This window comes from Bidens hawaiensis, unplaced genomic scaffold (genome assembly GCF_021521415.1).
Source record: "Bidens hawaiensis isolate Kalapana, Puna unplaced genomic scaffold, B.hawaiensis_p1.1 tig00012550_1, whole genome shotgun sequence".
NCBI lineage: Eukaryota > Viridiplantae > Streptophyta > Magnoliopsida > Asterales > Asteraceae > Bidens > Bidens hawaiensis.
In genome coordinates, this window is record NW_027492026.1 from 37,771 (window position 1) to 58,385 (window position 20,615).

Sequence of the window (20,615 nt, forward strand, 5' to 3'; positions counted from 1 at the left end):
TTTGTCCATTGATTTTGAACATGGAGGGTCGAGATTAGTTTAAGGGGAAATCAAGTGTGAATACAAGGTAAAGGGCATAAAAGGAATAACACATTTGTTGACTTTCTCTCTCCACATCTAAGACACATGCCAAATTTCTCTTTCATTTTAAAACGTCCATAACTTTTTTTTACGACATTTTTATTGAAAAACAAATTCACCATAATAACGAGTGTCTTTTTATCTTTTATATGAGTACCATATTGTAATATAATAATAAAAAAAAATTAGTGGGTTTTTTATAAATTGTGTTTTACAAAATTGTGTTATATAATAGTATTTTTCATTGTGTTTTTTTTTTCATTGTGTTATTTACATTGTGTCATACAATTGTGTTTTTATCATTGTGTTTTTTTTTCATAGTGTATTTTTCCATTGTGTTTTTTTCATTGTGTTTTTTGGGACTTTTCCGGCGAGGTGGTGGCGGTGGGTGACGGTTGTGGTGGTGGTTGTAAGAGATGAGTGAAGATGTAATTGGGTTTTATGTAAGTGGGTTTTTGAAATTAATTTAAGTGGGTTTTGATATTAAAGCATTAGACTAAAATACCCTCTTTCCTAACCTTTTTAGAAAAATCAAACTTCTTATTTAAACCTAACCCTTATTTTAGATTTAAAATTAATAGTGAACCTTTTGATTTGATCTAATATAGTTAATTAGTTTTAGATTACATACGTATAAGATATATATATATATATATATATATATATATATATATATGCAAACATTTAAGGATCAACGTCAGTGTTTAAAAATTGAAAAAATTCCCAGAAGAAGCATTTATGAAAACAAATTTTAAGTTTTAGGCACCGTTTGCAAGAAATTCCAGAAATAAGTATTATAAACTAGTCGTGACGAGTATTTTGTAGAACCAATTAGAACTTGCCAAGTGTTCTTAAACTAACCGTAACAAGCGTGTTCACTAATTATTTACTCGCCACGACTAAATAAGTTTCATGCCTCGTAATCAACGCCCACGAGTAATTCATAAGTCCTTTAGTCGTGACGAGTAAATTATATGGTTAAAGTAGTCACGACGAGTTAACTACTAATAAAGTACTCGTGTAGGGAGTGCAAACTAGGTAAACTAGTCGTCGCGACTAAAGGACTTATGAATTACTCGTGCGCATTGATTAAGATGCATGAAACTTATTTAGTCGTGATGAGTAAATGATTAGTTAACTTGATCGTTACGGTTAGTTTAAAGACACGTGGCAAGTTTTAATTGGTTCTACAAAGTACTCATCACGACTAATTTATAATACATATTTCTGTAATTTTTTGCAAATAATACCTAAAACTTGAAATTTGTTTTTATAAATACTTATTTTGGGAATTTTCTCTTAAAAGTTTAGTTAAATGGTTACAAAACAAGGGTTTTTAAGACATGACTACGCAATAAATGTATAGATGGTTAATAAGAGTAAATTATAATTACAAGTCGTTTTTTAAAATAAAATGGATAAAATCATTTAACGTTAACCTTTACACAAATGACAAAACATCTTCTAATTCACAAACAATTAACACACAAGATGATATGTTCATAATAGCAATTAGATAGGTACAAAATAACTAACTACACGGTACACTAACCCTCAAATGGACAAGAGCAAATTTATATGACCGTTATTATCACATGTTTTAAACTTACTATATACATTTATCAATTTAAAATTATGTAACTATATGAAGCTACTTGATGTTGACACCCCATCAGATAACATAAGTATCTCTTCTTCTTTTCCACCATTGTACTTGACTTTTCCAAAATCAGATTGAGCCGGTGAAAAGTGTGGCATTCTAATTGTTTCTAGCTCTAAGGCTATTTCTTTCATCGTTGGTCTATTTTTTCCGCACAAATTCAGGCATCGAATTGCTAGGTTAGCTACTTTTAATAACACATCCATGCCACCCTCTCTCACCATCTTTACATCAAGAAGAGACATTACCCGACCTTCTTCAAAACCCATCATAAAGTGTGATACCAAGCTTATGGTTCCCCCAAATCTACTTAAGCAAATCAGTTTTTCTCCTGTTAATAGTTCAAGTAAAACAACTCCAAAACTATAAACATCGTTTTTTTCGGTGAACTGACTAGATTGAAAGTACTCTGGATCTAAGTAGCCTAGTGTCCCTTTGACTACTGTAGTTAGGTGAGTTTGGCCTATTGATATGAACCTTGAAGTTCCAAAGTCCGATATCTTGGCGTTACATTTTTCATCCAATAGTATATTAGTGGATTTGATGTCCCTATGGTAGATTGGGATTGAAGTTGCTGAATGTAAATAAGACAATGCTCCTGCTACCTCTGTAGCAATTTGTAATCGCATTTTCCAAGAAATAAAAATATGTGTATTCTCTTGATGAATATGCTCATACAAGGTCCCGTTTGGGATAAACTCTGAAACTAATATAGGAACGTCGGTTTCTAAGCAACATCCCAAAAGTTTCACCACATTCCTATGATTCACTTGTGAAAGAATAACCATCTCACTGATGAACTGCTCTAGTTGACTTTGGTCAATTACCTTTGACTTTTTTACGGCTATAATCCTTCCATCGCTTAGCATGCCTTTGTATACTGTACCTTGGCCTCCATGGCCAATAATCCTATCATCATTGAAGTAGTTTGTTGCCTTTTCCAACTCATTATATGTGAAAAGCTTGGTTTTTTCAACAACACCGTCATTACCTTCTTCTTGTTGTTTTAGAAGTAGGCCCCCATTACGCTCAAAAAATCTTCTTTTTCGTCTTTTATCTTTGGCTCTTTGTATTATTTTGTATAATGCAAAGGCTAGTGCATTAAGAACTAGGATGAGAATACTTATGCCAACACCTATATCGGATTCCAAGAACATGGTGAAGATCATGTCTTTAAAAAGATATTAACATGAAAGAACAAGTTACCTAACAGAATGGTGATGATTTGAGATTTTCAACCAATACTTGCATTTTGAATTAAACGAACCATATATTTGCTAAACTATAAAATGTAAAGTAGGCTACAGCTAATTTTTTTACTTCTGTTTGAAACTATCTAATATTGCTCAGTTTGAGCATTTAATAAACAGAACATATTACCTAGGTTCGTGTTACAATTATCTGTAACATATATAGTTATGTTTTATTTGTATCCTCGTATATAATTGATTTGTAATACATAATATCGCATGAGGTTTTTATTAATTTATATGGTATCACAGTCTAAGGGTTTTGGTTTGCTGTTCTGTCTCCTCTCTGTCGCTTTTGTTGAATGTTGCCCCTCTTCACCCCCGTCCAACTTGTGTGACAAATTTCTTTCTCTTGTACCAGTTCTCGTCTTGATATATATAGGGAGGCAATGTACAAATATATTGAACAGATTTTGTTTAGTTTTATCTTACAGCTGTTCAACTGTAGCTCGTGCCATCATAGTCATTCCCCTAGCTATCACTTATTGTCGTGCTTTTTTTGGCCCACACTATGGCCTTAGATCCAGTGCCGCCATTTGACACTACAAAACGAATTATAAATTGGGCACTTCCCATTAGTTTAAAAACTAGAACAAATTCAATACAAGTTGCAACCCTGAGTATTAAAAACCTATGTTATATTTTTTTTCATGATTATATGTTTTTCTTATACGCTCATTGTTTTCTTATTATGGATATGATTGATTAGGTTTTCTTTATAATATACTTATTCTCTTTTGATTAGGTCATTTGTATTAGTATAATTGTATCTATGTATATAGTTGATAACCACCATAATTGTGTATGTGTGTTATAATATGAAGTATACTTTTTGTAGGAAGGATAAGAAGTAATCTTGTCCATTGATTTTAAATATGGAGGGTTGAGATTAGTTTAGGGGAAATCAAATGTAAACACAAGGTAAATAGCATAAAAGGAATAATACATTTGTTGACTTTCTCTCTCCACATGCAAGGTACATGCCAAATTCCCCCATCATTTTTAAACGTCCATAACTTCTTTTACGACGTTTTTATTGAAAAACAAATTCACCATAATAACGAGTGTCTTTTTATCTTTTATATGAGTACCATATTGTAATATAAAAATTAAAAAATAGTAGGTTTTTTACAAATTCTGTTTTACCGAATTGTGCTTTATAAAATTGTGTTATACAATAGTATTTTTCATTGTGTTTTTTCCATTGTGTTATACAATTGTGTTTTTTATTGTGTTTTTATCATTGTGTTTTTTTTTCATAGTGTATTTTTCCATTGTGTTTTTCTCATTGTGTTTTTCATTGTGTTTTTTCGGACTTTTCCGGCGAGGTGGTGGCGGTGGGTGACGGTTGTGGTGGCGGTGGGTGGTGGAGTGGTGGTGGTTGTAAGAGATGAGTGAAGATGTAATTGGGTTTTATGTAAGTGAGTTTTTGAAATTAATTTAAGTGGGTTTTGAGATTAAAGTGTTAGACTAAAATACCCTCCTTCCTAGCCTTCTTAGGAAAATCAAACTTCTTATTTGAACCTAACCCTATATATATATGTCGATAACTAAATATATATAAGTTATTTTAAAGATTTAAATTTATAAGAGGCTCATATTACGAGTGGTTGGTTCCCGTTGCTCAAGCACGTTTACCATTCTTCGTAACAAAAACTAGAAAATGTAGGTTTCAAAAATGGGGAATGTCATATACGGCTTGAACATTGATTAAGGAAAATGTGATCTTGAACCAAATGAACAATTTGACTACTGAACTACTATAGCAATTAACTTCGGAGCTTTGATATATAATGGTATAGAGATTTTGATTGAGAAAAAGGTATTATGCAATTGGTCACAAGGGTGTATTTTATTCACAAGAATACATGTATGTACTATGACTAATTCTGCACCTAAGGATTAAATAATTAATGTAATATTTAGGCAGACTCGACTTGACCACTGACTACGACATTTTTCTTAATATGCCCCTGAAATATGGAGGATTTGTTGGGAACCTTGGAGCGAAAATTTTCAAATAGTCTACGAGTGAGAGGCTTGGTTTAAGCATCTGCGGGTTGATCACATGAATGGATGTGGAAGACACGCAGAGTGCTGAGTATTACTTATCTCGGGGAAGTGATAATTTAAAGCAATGTGCTTCCGGCATGTGTTATCAGTGTGGTTGGCACAAAGGTATGTTGTAGCAACGTTATCAGTCATCACAAACTGACTTATGGAGTTTGTGAATATGATTAGGCAAATGAGAATGTACATAGCTCGGAGGTTGCACAACAAATACGGCTACATGTAAAGTCATGTGATGAAATGCAATGTTTACGTCCATTTGAAGTAAAGGGAAGTCTTTAGAGGGAGCAATGGACAAAAGCGTTGGAATGTTGTTGGTTTGGTGACTGGACTACAAGTGCCAAAGTAGTCCTTGCCATATTGTTGTAGAGCCGTTTGGCTACAAGACGAGACTTGTATTTTGCTATTGAATCGTCTGGATTTTGTTTGACTCGGAAAACCCAGTGCCATCGTGGGTCTTTGAGAGCATGGTAGCTAGTGAGTGATGGGTTCCAAGGTCGGAGTGATAGGGCGACGAGTAGAGGTGTTTATAAACTTGGAATTGAAATATTTGGAGTTAGGTTTGCTGGTACGAAGCAGTGGTTTGAAGATGGAGATAATGGAGGTGGTGTGTTTGAAGAAGGTGCATGTGGAGGTGGTAGGTTTAGAGATGAAGGTGGTTGGTTTGGAGATAAAGGTGATTGAGAGGAAAAGGTTGTGGATTTTCAAACTTAGTTAGGAGATGACATGTAGTAGATGCTTGTGTTGAGAGAGGAGAAATGGGAGGCGGGGAGGAGGTATGCGCGAGTTGTATGGGAGGAAGAAGAATAGTAGACAACGAGTTCGGATTAGGAGATAGTGTAGCAATTTGCACGTGTTGCATGAGAGTTATAGACTTGGGTGGTTGTGGGAGTGAAGAAGATGAAGTGGATGGTGCTATATTGGGAAAATTATCTTCAGTGAATTTTAAATGGCAAGAATGAAAAATGAAGGCAATGGTTGATCACTTGTAAGCCGATTTAGAGGATGAATAGCGAAGAAAAATGCGTCAAGTGGACCAAGGTTGGAGTTTAGAGGTGGAGTAGGGACGTAGCAAAGGAAAGCAAAGGAACCAAAATGGTTTGAGCTTGGAGTAGGTGGGTGATTTACCATACAAAGGATCTAAGGGACTTTTATGATCAAGAATGGAAGTAGGAAGTCAATTTAATAGAAATCTATTAAACAATATAGAGAATTTGGTTAAGAAAAGGATTTTACACAGCTGATTTCAAGGGCGTATTTATACACAAGAATACATGAATGTACTTTCTGAAGTCCCGATCAATAATTAAACACATACTAAACGGGTAACTCTCTATTATTAGGCAGACTAGACTTGTTAAGTATTGACTTGACATGATGATCATAAGACATTAACTATGACTTTCCCTTAATATGGTAATCATTTAAACAGAACCAGCACTCGCTCCAACTAATGATTGTGTATAGACGAGATGAAAGTGAAATATAATAGAAAACTAAAATATGCTATTACCAAGAAAAATAGCCCGTGATGATGATTTGCTTCTTCTATGGCCGAATTTGTAATCACAAGTAAAGTTACGCAGACCACCATATGATACTTTGTACATACAAAAGCCCCGCGTTTTCTGACACTTTGTACATTCTTCATTAACTGAAGGTACACAAAATACAAACCCCCCCCCCTCCCCCCAAAAAAAAAGCACATTAAATATAATAAGAGAACTTAGATTTTAATAATTTATATTGTTACCTATTAACCAAAGGTTATGGTTTGAATACTGAAATCAAGTTAGGGAAAAATAGAGAATTTTTTTTTAAATAGTGTATATTTAAGGTTTCTAATCACTTTGGGGGGCTGACTTTGTTTTTTAATCACAAATGGGGTATTTGCTTTTAATAGTGGCGAATAAGGTTTTTGGTATAGGTGTGTAAGAGAATGTAAGAGGGTTGTCAGGTGAGAGAATCTTATTTGCATCTGATAGTTGCGAATAAGGTTAATTGCGTTTAATAGTGGTGAGTAAGAATGAGGTCACGTGACCAGCTACTACTAGCCCTTAGTAACGGCGAATAACGTTAATTTCACTTGATATTGGCGATTAAGGGCCTATGATCTGCCAAGATCAGCTTCTTACGTAGTTTGTTATTAAAAGAAGTTGTTGGTTATATTAAATAGAAGCTTCTTACGTAGTTTGCTTTACGTAGCAGACCCAACACATAGAGACGTAAATCCAAGTCGGTATCCAAATGATGGTGGGAGGTTTCAGATGCTAGAACATGAAAAAAAAATCATATATATTATTAATAGAGTATTAATTTTATTAACTTTACATACTGTTACATGAAAGAAAAATCATATATATTATTAATAGAGTATTAATAATATTAGCTAAAATTATTAGCACCTTATTACATGCAGGTGGACAGATTGAGTTAGGTGTATCAAAACGCAAATGAAGTTCCTATTAAAGATATTGCCGGTAGATACATCGAATATGCAAATGCCCGTCTATTTAATATAACCAACAACATTTTTTAATAACAAACTACGTAAGAAGCTGATCTTGGCAGATCATAGGCCCTTAATCGCCAATATCAAGTAAAATTAACGTTATTCGCCATTACTAAAGGCTAGTAGTAGCTGGTCACGTGACCTCATTCTTATTTGTCACTATCAAACGCAATTAACCTTATTCGCCACTATCAGATGCAAATAAGATTCTCTCACATGACAACTTTCTTACATTCTCTTACACACCTATACCAAAAACCTTATTTGCCACTATTAAAAGCAAATACCCCATTTGTGATAAAAAAAAACAAAGTCAGCCCCCAAGTGATTAGAAATCTTAAATATACGCTATTTAAAAAAAAAAAATCAAAAATACCCTTGCATCCACCAAATAGATAGATAAGGGTTTCCTTCTTCTAATTCAGAAAGACAGCTACACTTTCCAGTGTGGACTGAGGTGTTGTTACTCATAGGTAGCTCATGCGTGCTGAAACTATAACTACAACTTGCTTCACTATAATAATTGCGTGGTAGCATCCACCGAAGTACAGTCGGGATTGAAGAAACGTCCCCATCAAAAGATTGGCGCGAAAACAACTCATGACCATATGAATTTTCAGCCACCAAGAAGGCAGAAACACATGATTTATTGCCTGTCACACTGACACTGAAAGTGTCAAGATAATAAGGAACTTTGGCTCGACAACAATTCATCCCATAGCAATTGCCTATCCTAGAACCTACAGGCCGCTGTGAACACATCGTTGAGCATTCGGCAAGCTCATTTCCATGGCTGGATATGGCCGCAGTGCCACATCCCAGAACGTTGAATTTGTTATGCATTTTCGAAAAAAGGAACGGACTACCAACAAGATTTACAATTTGGCTGATATTCCAAACTGGGGCTTGACAATCAGAGCTCATTGAGACATTGACAAGAACCATCTGTTCATTCAAGTCTACACCCAACAATGGCAGGTTTTTTAGAGCTGATAAATATGGTTTGGAGGAGTTGCAATCGACCGCGTACCATTTGTTGAGATAACATTTGGGACCGATTCCAAAAGGGTATGGAATTGTCAAGTTCCCGCACTTCTCTCTGCATCCAGGCTTGGAGTAACGAGGGACGACTAATTCGGTGGCCACGGTTGTTAATGAAATGAATATGGTTAAAACAAAAGCATGAGGTAATTTCATTGCTTTAAATTTTGGTTATAGCATTATAGATGCATCTTTCTTCTTGTGTTTGTTGGGAATTTAAGGTGGTCATCAACGTCCAATATGGTGCAAGACTAGAGTTGGTTTCTATGCGCGTTGACTGGTTACTCATAAATTCAAACAAGTTGTAACTGGACCCGGGTGGACTGGGTGCGAGAAAGTAAATGGTAGACTTGCAGCATTTCAACCGTAAATAACGTGTTTGATCTTCTTGACGTGTAGAAAGTGTTAAAATAATTTTAGGTGCGACTGCATAACGTTTTAAGTCGTAAGTAAACAAAAAAGTAGGATATTTACCTGTCAATATATATAAGTTAAAATCGTATATTATAATTACAGATTTACAAGTATATAATGCGACTAGATTTTATCCCCCATATTACGGGGGTTTTTACATTATTCGTTTTTAATATATATATATATATTTGGATTTTAATTTTATTTATTGTAAGATAGTTAATAATATACTTAGGGTTGATGATAAAAGGGTTTCATACATAAATGATATGCTATAACCCGTTTAAAAGCTATATGGATTTGGTAACCCATGACCCGCTTATGTTTTTTTACTATATAATTGTTTATTAATTATAAATAATATCTTTTTTTTTTAAATTGGATATTAAATTTTAGTATATCCCTATTTTATAGGATTTTCATATCAAATAATTGGTAAGATTAATTTTTAATTTAATGAGATGTTATAACCCGTTTAAGAGCAATCTGGTTTTGGTAAGACCCATACCCATGAATTTGGGTTAAATCAATGAGAGACCTCCATTTAAAAATTAAACAATCTGGTGGCTTCCATAAAAGGGGGAAGCGACCGCAACGCGACACGTAGGATTTTAGGGTTTGGGTTTATATATATTAGTAACTAGAATGTGTGTGTGTGTGTGTGTGTGTGTGTGTGTGTGTGTGTGGATCAAGAGAAAACTCACCTTTAGAGAAAAACTAAAAAACTCCTAAAGAATTATTTTTAATTAAAAATAAAAAAATATTTTCAAAATTCTGTTTTAGCCATTATTCTTATATTTTCTTATATTTCACTTGAAAAAAATAAAAGAAACCGCTGTAATGCACATACGTATTACTGTGCGATACCGTTGTATTACACATGTGTATTACTATGTATTTTTTAGTTTAATAGTGTTTTATTGCATATATTCAATATTTATGTATTGTATATGTGTAGTAGTGTTGTATTATATGGAAAAAAAATAATAATAAAATAAAAGTCGATGTGGGTGCACATGTGCGTTATTGTTGTATTACACATACGTACTAATGTGTATTCGATGTGTGTATTAGTCTTATATTGCATATATACAATAGTGTGTATCAAATACGTGCAATAGTGTTGTATTCTATGCAATACAAACACTTTTGCATATATGCAATACACACTATTACACATGCGCACTATACCGACAAGATTACCGACAAGTTTTTTTTTTGAACCAATAACATATAAGAATAATGGGAAAAAAAGAAACTTCAAAAAAATTTTTAAAAAAAAGTTAAAAATAGTTTTTTAAAAGTTTTAGTTTTTAAGTTTTCTCTTTAAAAGGAGTTTTCACTATAACTCACCCCTATATATATATATATATAGGGGAGATTTCAATTAAGAACCCTTTTGAATTTTAAGAACTCGAAAGAACTCAGTGTAACGATTTTTTTTTCGAATTTTTTTTACACATACGTAATATATGTAAGTTACATACACTTAAAAAAATTACAAAATTTTTTACGCACCAAGTTGACTTTTTACACATGTGTAACGGACATAAAAGTTAGTGTAACCACTTACATATTTATTTTCTCTCATACTTTGACTTTTTTGTCATATTTAATCTCAATCACATATTCCAATCCATTTAATGAAATGTGTGGCCTAGAATTGAGTTCTTAAGTTCTTAAAACTCAACATGGTTCTTAAAATATCCCACCCCTATATATATATATAGACTGGACCGGTTATTGTGAAAAAGGGATATGCAAAACGTACGAAAAACCACATGTGTACAATCACTGAGTTTTAGTGCAAGATAAATTACGCCTATTTAGTTACAAATCATTTGAGACACACTTTTGTACGGACTAGGGGCGCCAACGCAATTGCACATATCATTCACCATTGCCATTAGTTAAAACCATCGTTGTAACAGTTAAACACACCATGTACTAAACAAGACTTTCATGTACAAATTAAAAATCACGACGGACAAATCTGTTGGTAAATATTAACAGACCACCCCCAAAAAATTTACACCAAACAAATAGAATTCAAAATCTTGTCGATAATGCCAAAACTCTTGGTGAAAAAATCTAGTAAACCAAAACTCATAATCTTGTCGATAATATTAGAAATTATAGAGATATGCTAGGATATTAAAAGATTGGGAAAATCTCATAGAATAGTAACCAACTTTCAAAAGTGTTTCAATTAGGTTACTGATGCGTATTTTTCCCCAAATCGGGTCACTAAATCTTCAAATCAAGTCTCACCGATTTTTGTGTAAGTCAAGAAAGAAATGGATGATAAGATGTGGGTGTCGTAATTTGCAATATACGTAGTTAAATTTAAAATTTTTTTAAAAACATTAATTATATTAAAATTTAAAAATAAAAAAAAAAATTCATGTCGCCACTCCACGTCAACTTAAAAAAAAGATAAAAAGATTTCCTATGTGAAATAGAAAAGAAATTGGCTAAAAAAACATGTTAAAACTTTTAATTTAGTCAAACACGAAAGTTGAGTGACTTAATTGGAACACTTTTTAAAGTTAAGTGACCTAATTGGAACACTTTTTAAAGTTGGTTAATATTCTATGAAGTTTCCCCAAAAAGATATGCAAGATATTATACTATATTATTACCTTATTAATCTTGTTTTGCTAAACAAGTTTGTATCTTTTATATATCATGATTGTAAAATCAGTGAGAAATATACAATTGACATCTTTTATGGTATTAGAGCTTCGATTCTAAAACACCACATGTTTTTTTCTCTATTTCCTTTCCGATCCTACCACCACGGCTGGAGGTGATTACACCTCTAAACAATCTACTAGTGACAATAAACCCGCCCTACACCTTTCTTATACAGTCACCAACATTCAAAACAAAATACGTACCCATGACGAACCGACTTGACCTACTCGTCTTGGGTCAAATTATTCAAACTTCATGCCAAAGCATATAAAGTTCTAGACCGTATCAACGGCACTCCCGCACCTGCTGCTGACGACCCTTACTTCCCGCAATGGTCAAAGATCGATGTCCTGGTTGTCCAATGGATATATGGCACAATATCGGGAGACATATTCTCTCGTGTTCTTGAAGACGACGTACCGCTTACCAAGCATGGACCAAAATCCATGATATCTTTATGTGTAATAAACAATCTATTATAATGACACTATTAATAGTGACAATATATTCATCTTATTTCATGATTTCGCAAGTACACAAATAGTTTGATAATGAGACAAACAACATTACATCTAAATGAAACAAATATTATTCATTGAAATCATCCTAAGGTATAACTAGTTTTCTTGTCTTGGCATTTCATCATATCAACCTGCAGTACGTTTAAAATAATATATTTTGTCAACAATACATGTTGGTGAGTTTTCATAAGTTTTTGCGTATATAAATATATATAAAATGCGCGATTCAACGACCGTCATGCAATAAATATTCAAACATAATGTAAATGAAATCAAATTGTGTCGTACTCCCGTTCATTTAGCCGAAGCCGTAGAAGTCGGGGAAATGAGAACCACCTTACGTAAACAACCGAAGTCGTAACGTTAGACGGCGCAGGTACGTCCCGTCAGACCCTCCCACTATGTGTATGCATTTGCGTTTGCGTAACTTCCACTATAAAAATAGTAAACACGTTGCACATACTTCACGTATAATCATAAACAATATGCACGAATAATATTAACATGTACGATAAATGTGAATCGGTTTGTAAACAAGCGCATAAGTAACGAAATAAAAACTTGTGACATGCTACACCCCAAAAATATTAAAAGCATTAAAAGGGGGTTATGAAAAACTCACCCGTTAAATAAGCAAGACAAGCAAATAAGCGAAAATAGCTTTGAGTGAGTGAACCGACAAAGTTTGGTTCAATGAGCGACCTTAAATAAATAAATAACTAGGATCAAAATGAGGTTGAAGAAAATAAGAAAAAGGTGGCTGATATGTTCGGTTTATAATTCTTAGACAAAAAAGTTTGTTAAAAATATATTTTTATTTTATTTTATTTTTATTAGTTGAAAGAAAAAGGTTAATTCTTTGGTTTTAAATTGATTTATTTTAGCCTTAGGAAAAGAGTATGTTATAATAATTATTAGTTAATTTAAATGGTTTCAGTTCGTTTCTGAGCCGAATATTATTTAATAAAACAAGTTTAACGAATGGTTCATGTTTTTGGTTGCACATGAACTCTGTTTGATTCGGGTTTATGTCTAACATGCTTGAAATGATAAGATGGTGTGACATGTTGGAAAATCTTAGTCTTGTTTATTAGTTTTGCAAAAGTTAGTTTTTAATATAAAACTTATTTTTAACCGAACATTAATGTGTCGAAGAGCGATAATCACGGTTGTTAATTTAGAGTGACAACTGATGATGATCACATGAGATGTTGTACATAAATAACACAATAATTACCCGAGGATGGAATAAAGAAGAAAGAAGAATTTGAAGCTTTGATTTTAGCACCAATTGAAAAGTAACAACACAATTGAGAGTGTAAAGTGTTGTGGTAAATAATTTATAGAAGTTTGAGTGCTTTATATAGGTTTTAAATCGTTAATAACAAGGTTAAAGTGATTAATTGCATAAGCTAGTCATAAGGCTAGTATTAAACAATAGTAATCACCAAATTAATGGGCTTTGACCCAATTGGTGAAAGAGGAAGTTAATTATCAACAAAAAAAATAGTCTAGGTTCATCCAAGACTTGGAAAAAAGAGTCAAAGGACGGGAATTTAGAGAGGATGAGAAGAAGGCAGTTGACCCGTCTTAAAGAACACCAATAATTATAAACAATTAAATAACACAATCAAATACTCAATAAATACGGAGATTTTATTAATGATCCGATAAGTATCAAAGTTTTAAAATGGATCGGGTTTTTGGGTTTTTAAAAATGACGAATGTCACATGCGTGACCGTGCTAGATTATCTTAGTTGTTTTTTCCATTTCAAGTGTAATCAAACTGTTAATTATCTATTTTGTTCTTCTTGCCATGTTTCTATTGGTAAGCGTTTACCATTCACTGAATCCTTGTCTATGACACTTAAACTCTTTGATATTATACACTGTGACTTATGGACACCTCCTTCCGTCTCTAGTAATTCTGGTTTTAAATATTACATGGTTTTAATAGATAATTATACAAATTATATATAGGTGTATCCATTGAAATTTAAATCTGAAACCTTTCCCACCTTTGTTAAATTTCACAAGCTTGTCAAAACCCAATTTAACACCCCTAATAAAAACATTTTAATGTGATCTAGGTGGAGAATTAGACAATAATAACTTCAAGTTCTTTGCTCACTCTAACAGTCTTCTATTTCGATTCTTTTGTCCACAAATTTCACAACAAAACAAGCGTGCCGTACGCATGATCCACCGCGTCAATGACATTATTCGTTCTCTTCTTATTCACGCTCGTCTTCCCTCCCTCTTTTGGGTGGAAGCCCTTCACTATGTAGCTTACCTGCATAACACTCTCCCAACCAAACGCCTTCACTTTCAAACACCCGCCTTTGTCTTATACCACAGACATCCGTCTTATGATCACCTACGTGTGTTTGGTTGTGAATGTAACCTAAACCTTTCCGCCAACCCAAACTAATAAACTCGCTCCTTGATCCTCTCACTGCATATTCCTTGGTTACCCTTCTGATTTTCGTGGCTACCGTTGCTACAATCCTGTTACAGGTTGTGTCCATGTCTCTCGCCACGTCAAATTCAACGAAACCTCTTTCCCATTCACTACTATTACCCCCTCTCAAACTTCCTACTCCTTCTTAGATGAACCACCTCCTACTGTTCATCATACCTTCCAATTTCCATGCCCACCTCTCCATTCACCCAACACCACCTTCCCAACCGAAATATAAACTCCACCACCCCCACTGAAACCCATACCTTATGCCGACCGACTCTCTGACTCACTTGACACTAACAATCCCCCATTGCCCACCCCCACCACTCCTGCTCCACATTTCACCAACTCACTGCCCAAACTTGTATCTCAAACTCTTACCCAAACCGTACCTTAAACTAATCTTCATACCATGAACACAAGTGCCAAAGCCGGCATTATCAAACCAAACCCCTAATCTCGCCGCCACATCTACCATCTCCCCGTACCTACATCCCATGTTAAAGCTTTATCAGATCCTAATTAGTTGCGTGCCATGAACAGTGAGTTTAGTGCTTTGCAAGGTAATAATAACACATGAAATTTAGTTCCCCGTCTGACGAACAACCCGATTATTAGCTGTTCCGTCATTATTTATAGCCGATGAATCACTCGATAGATACAAGGCTCGATTGGTTTGCTATGGCAAGTCATAAACGGTTGGAATTGATTGCACCAAGACCTTTAGGCCGGTTGTGAAGCCAAAAACCGTTCATTGTTCTATGTTTAGCAGTCTCACGAGACTAGCCTATACATTAGTTGGACGTGAAAAATGCTTTTTTAAACGGCCACTTACAGGAGAACATGTCGTTCAGCGGCCACTGGGTTTTGTCAATCCATAATTCCCGAATCACGTGTTTAAGTTGAACAAGTCTCTTTATGGATTGAAACAGGCACCTCGGGCTAGGTATTACCAGTTTTCCTTATATTTGTTGTCCATTGGGTTCAAGAACAGTTTGTGTGACACCTCACAATTTATTTATCACCACGACAACCACATGGCCTACTTACTACTTTATGTCGATGACATTGTACTCATAGCTTCAAACGACACGCTTCGTAACCGCATCATCGTACAATTGTGTGGCGAGTTTGCAATGATTGTTTTGGGTCTTCTACATCACTTCCTTGGTATTTCCATGATGCGGGATAATCGAGATATGCCGAGGCAATTGTTCGAATTCTTCCGCTCTAGTATAAATGTTTGTTTATACTCCCGTTGAAACTGAGGGGGGAATTTTAGAAGATATGGAGATATGCTAAGATATTAAAAGATATTACACTATGATTATTGTTACCTTATTAATTTTGTCTTGCTAAACAAGTTTGCATCTTTTATATATCACGATTATAATCTTTCAACTCAATGAGAAATATACACTTGTCATCTTTCAGATAATGCCAAAACTCTGCGCGAAAGAATCTAATAACTAAAACTAATAAACCAGAACGCATAATTAAAGAGCATAAGGCCCCATGTACAAACAATATTACGAATTGTGTATATATAAATTACTAATAATAACAAATAAGAACTTTGGTGTCGTAAAACCGCCATTGGGCTGTTCTGCGGCACCCAATTGGTTCTTGGCATTTTGTTTTTGTATTTTTTTTGTTTTGATTTTTATTCCTTTTTTCTTTAGTCTCGGTACCGTAACGAAAACCGACCGGATGCCAAATTTGTTGTTTTAGCTATGCTAATGTGAAAAATGTGATGGAAACTAGCCGAATTCGCGTAGACTTTTTGCCTTTTGTTTTGGTTCTGTTACCTTAACGAACGTAACGAAAACCTATCGAAAGTCAATTTTGTTTTTGTTTTTGTTCTTTTTTCCTTTTAATTTCAGTACCGGAACGAAAGTGTAGGAAACCGGCCGAATTTGTGTAGATTCACCGCCTCAATGGTCGGGATTGACAACACTCAGGTTTTACCGACCAATATTACCTCATTGGTCCACCTCAATTTTAATTTTTTTTGTTTAATTTATGGTTTTAGTTCCGGTACCATAACGCTTGGAACCAAAACCGACCGAACTCGCTTCGATTAACTGCCTCAGCGTTTGGGTTTTACCACCACCCAAATTTTACCGACTTACCCCGACGTAACACGACTGGCAAAACACTAGTTATATTACAAATGACATAGATCGAATCGGACCATCTTTATCATAACATGTCTTAAGTTTAGTACATCATAATATCAATTCAAAAATTAGCTAACTACACCAAGAATCTTGATGTTGACTCCCCATCTCTTAACATTAGTAACTTCTCTTTTTCTCTGGCATTACATTTCATTTTCCGAAAATCAGATTTAACCCCTTGTTATAACATGTGTGACATGTTAATTCTTTCCAACTCTAAAGCTACCTCTTTCATTGTTGGTCTGTTTTTTCCACAACAATTTAAACATCGCATTGCTAGGTTAGCTAATTCCATCAACACATCCCCATCATCCTCTCTCAACACATTTGCATCGAGAATAGACATAACTTGGCCTTCTTCATAACTCACCATGAAGTGTGCGGCCAAGCTTTTGTTTTCACCAACCCTACTTAAGCAAAATGGTTTTTCTCCTGTTAGCAACTCAACCAAAACAACTACAAAACTGTAAACATCACTTTTTTCTGTGAAGTGACTAGATTGAAAATACTCTGGATCAAAATATCCCATTGTCCCTTGCAGTAAGGTAGTCAGGTGACTTGCATCATTGGAGATGAACCTTGAAATTCCAAAATCGGATATTTTAGCTCTGTATTCTTTATCCAAAAGTATGTTGGTGGATTTGATGTCCCAATGGTATATTGTCATTGACATGGCTGAATGCAAATAAGACACCACTCCTGCCACATCCGCCGCAATTTGTAATCGTGTACTCAATGAAATGAAAACATTTATATTTTCATGATGAATATGCTCATACAACGTCCCGTTTGGGATGAATTCCGAAACTAGAATAGGAACATCGGTTTCTAAGCAACATCCTAATAGTTTGACTATATTCCTATGATTTATTTGTGAAAGAATTACCACCTCATTAATGAATTCTACTAGCTGACTTGGTCAATTTCCTTTGACTTCTTAACTGCTACAATCCTTCCATCATGCAAATTGCCTTTGTACACTGTACCTTGACCTCCTCTGCCAATAATCATAGTCTCATTAAAGTAGTGTGTAGCCTTTTCCAGCTCTTTAGATGTGAAGAGCTTGGTTTTACCAGCTAGGTTCTCATTACGTGCTTCTTGTTGTTTTAGAAGTAGGCCCCCATTACGTTCAAAAAACATTTTTTTCTGCCTTTTATCGTTGGCCCTTTGTATTACTTTGTACATTGCAATGCCTAGGGCCGTTATTAAAAGGACCAACATACTTATGCCAAGACCTAAATATTGATGCAAATGTCGAAAGTTAATACAAATCATGCAAAACATGTATCTTTATAGAGTAACTAAGGCGTGGTGAAGGACGAGTAGATGAGATCGATTTTTAACAAAAGCAAAACTAAAAGTAGGCTAAAATAGACAAGGAGTAGACAACAATACTTTTGCCAAAACCTAACCATTGTGTTTGCTAAAATAAAATGAAAAGTAGGCTATATTTAGTTTCACTAGTATGAAGCTTATATTTATGTTGTTGAAAAAGTCATCGAAAATCAACATGAAAATAATGGAACTAAAATTTAACTATTGCATAATTACATAAAATGACAAGTAACTTAGTGATTGGGATTTATTCCAACACAATTGTATGAGGATTTTGAAACTAATGAAAAAAAAAACACATCGTTTCAATGAAAAAAATGACATTCTTAATTTGCTAAGAATTTTACTTTTGATCTTTGAACAAGTTGGATTCTTCAACTGATAAACCGATCAACGTGTGCACTAACCAAATGGTATCACCTAGATACTAAACAGAAAGCATAAGCGAAAAGATCTGGTGTACCTAGAAAAATAGCCCGGTGTGATGATAATTTGCTTCCACCACGCTTAAGAATATATGTTCACTAAGGAAGGTAAACAGAATACCTTTGCATCCACCAGATAGATATGGGTTTCCTTCATGAAATTCATTCTGGCAGCTACACTTCCCACTGGTCACTACAGTGTGAACATCCATCTCTAGCTGAAGTTGGCTGAAATTGTACTCACAATTCGCTTTGCTAAAATCATTTTCTCGTAGCCTCCACCGAATTACTGTTGGGATAGAAGAACTGTCCCCAACATAAGTTTGGCCAGGAACTAGGCACTCAACATATGAATTATCCGCCACCACGAAGGCCGAAAGACACGATTCATTGGTTGTGGTTGTCACATTCACACCGTAATCCACCAGATAATATGGAACCTCTTCTTGGCAACAATTATTCCCAGGATCACATTTGTTTCTCCTCAAACGAACATACGGCTGAGAACACATTGTGTTACACCCGGTGAGAATACTTCCACGGCAGGATATCGTGGCAGTACCACACCCCTCAACAATAAATTTGTTGTGAATTTTCGAAAACAGGAACGGGCTGTCATGGCCAAGATTTAGGATTTGACTGCTATTCAAAATCGGGGCTTGACAAACTGCGGTTATTGGGATACTGACAACCACCGTCTGTTCATTCAAGTCTACAGCCAACAATGGCATGTTTTGTAGAGCAGATAAATAAGGTTTGGAGGACTTGCATTCAATCACGTACCATTTTCTAAGAAAACAGTTGGGACCAATTCCAAAAGGGTATGGAATTGTTAAATTACTGCACTTGTCTTCGCATCCTGGCTTCGCATAACTAGAGATTAACGCTGTCACCGCGGTTGTTATTGAAAGGGAGATGATTAAAAGACAAATACGCGGTAACTTCATTGGTTTTAGTTCAAACGGATGAATAGCAGATCTTGCATATGTTCTGTTTGTTTGGGATTTATTGAGGTCGTTGTTATGGACAAAGTTAAGTTGACTTTAACGACTGACAGCGTGCAAGACTACATTTGGTTTCTAAGCGTTGACTCGTAGCTATATTGTGTAAAAGTAGTTACAAACTTGCAATTAAGCAGGCTTGGATTGTCCAATGTGATGGAGATAAATTCTAAGTTGAGATAATATATAACAGGATAAATAATAAATGGTTATGTGGTCACGCCTTTCATTAAATAATGTATGTTCTTTTGTAGAATAAAGACTGTCAAAGTCTTCCTGTTTCCACTGGTTTCGACGTGTTGGAAGGACTAAACAGCTATAGGTCACACGACGATATTCTTTCTATCTATTCTATTTATAACTAACTATATTATAGGGTTAGGAGCTAAAGAGAAAGGTTTATTTTCTTAAAAAGCTACAATTGAAACTTATGTGTTCAAGTGGGGTCAAAGGAGAATAACAAGAAGGGGAGATTTTCTCTATCCTTCACATCCGAGTCGTATGTTAATTTCTCAGTATTTTTAAATGTCTATATGTCACTTAAAAAATATAGACTACTAGATTTTATACTTCGTATTACGGGGTTTGTTTTACATTTTCGTTTTCAATATTTATATATGTCTATTTGGATTTTAATTTTATTTATTATAAGAAAGTTAATAATTAAAATACTTGAGTTTTGATGATAAAATGGTTTCACAAATAGATGATATGCTATAATCCGGTTTAAAAGCTATATGGATTTGGTGATACTCATTACCCGTTTATTTTCTTTATTATAAAATTATTTCTTAATTATAAATAATATATTTTTTTAAATAAAATAGAATATTAATTTTTAGTATATCTCTATTTTATAGGATTTTCATATCAAATATTTTATGAGATTAATTTTTAATATAATGAGATTTTATAACTCGTTTAAGAGCTATCTGGTTTTGGTGAGACCTTTACCCGTGAATT

At 34.3% G+C, this 20,615-nt stretch overlaps 2 pseudogenes; both read right to left on the bottom strand.

Moving 5' to 3' along the window:
• Window positions 1-1,722: 1,722 nt before the first annotated feature.
• On the bottom strand, window positions 1,723-8,770 carry LOC143541311 (wall-associated receptor kinase-like 9; annotated as a pseudogene).
• Window positions 8,771-16,967: 8,197 nt separating this feature from the next.
• LOC143541323 (wall-associated receptor kinase-like 9 pseudogene) lies at window positions 16,968-19,598 on the bottom strand (annotated as a pseudogene).
• Window positions 19,599-20,615: the final 1,017 nt, after the last annotated feature.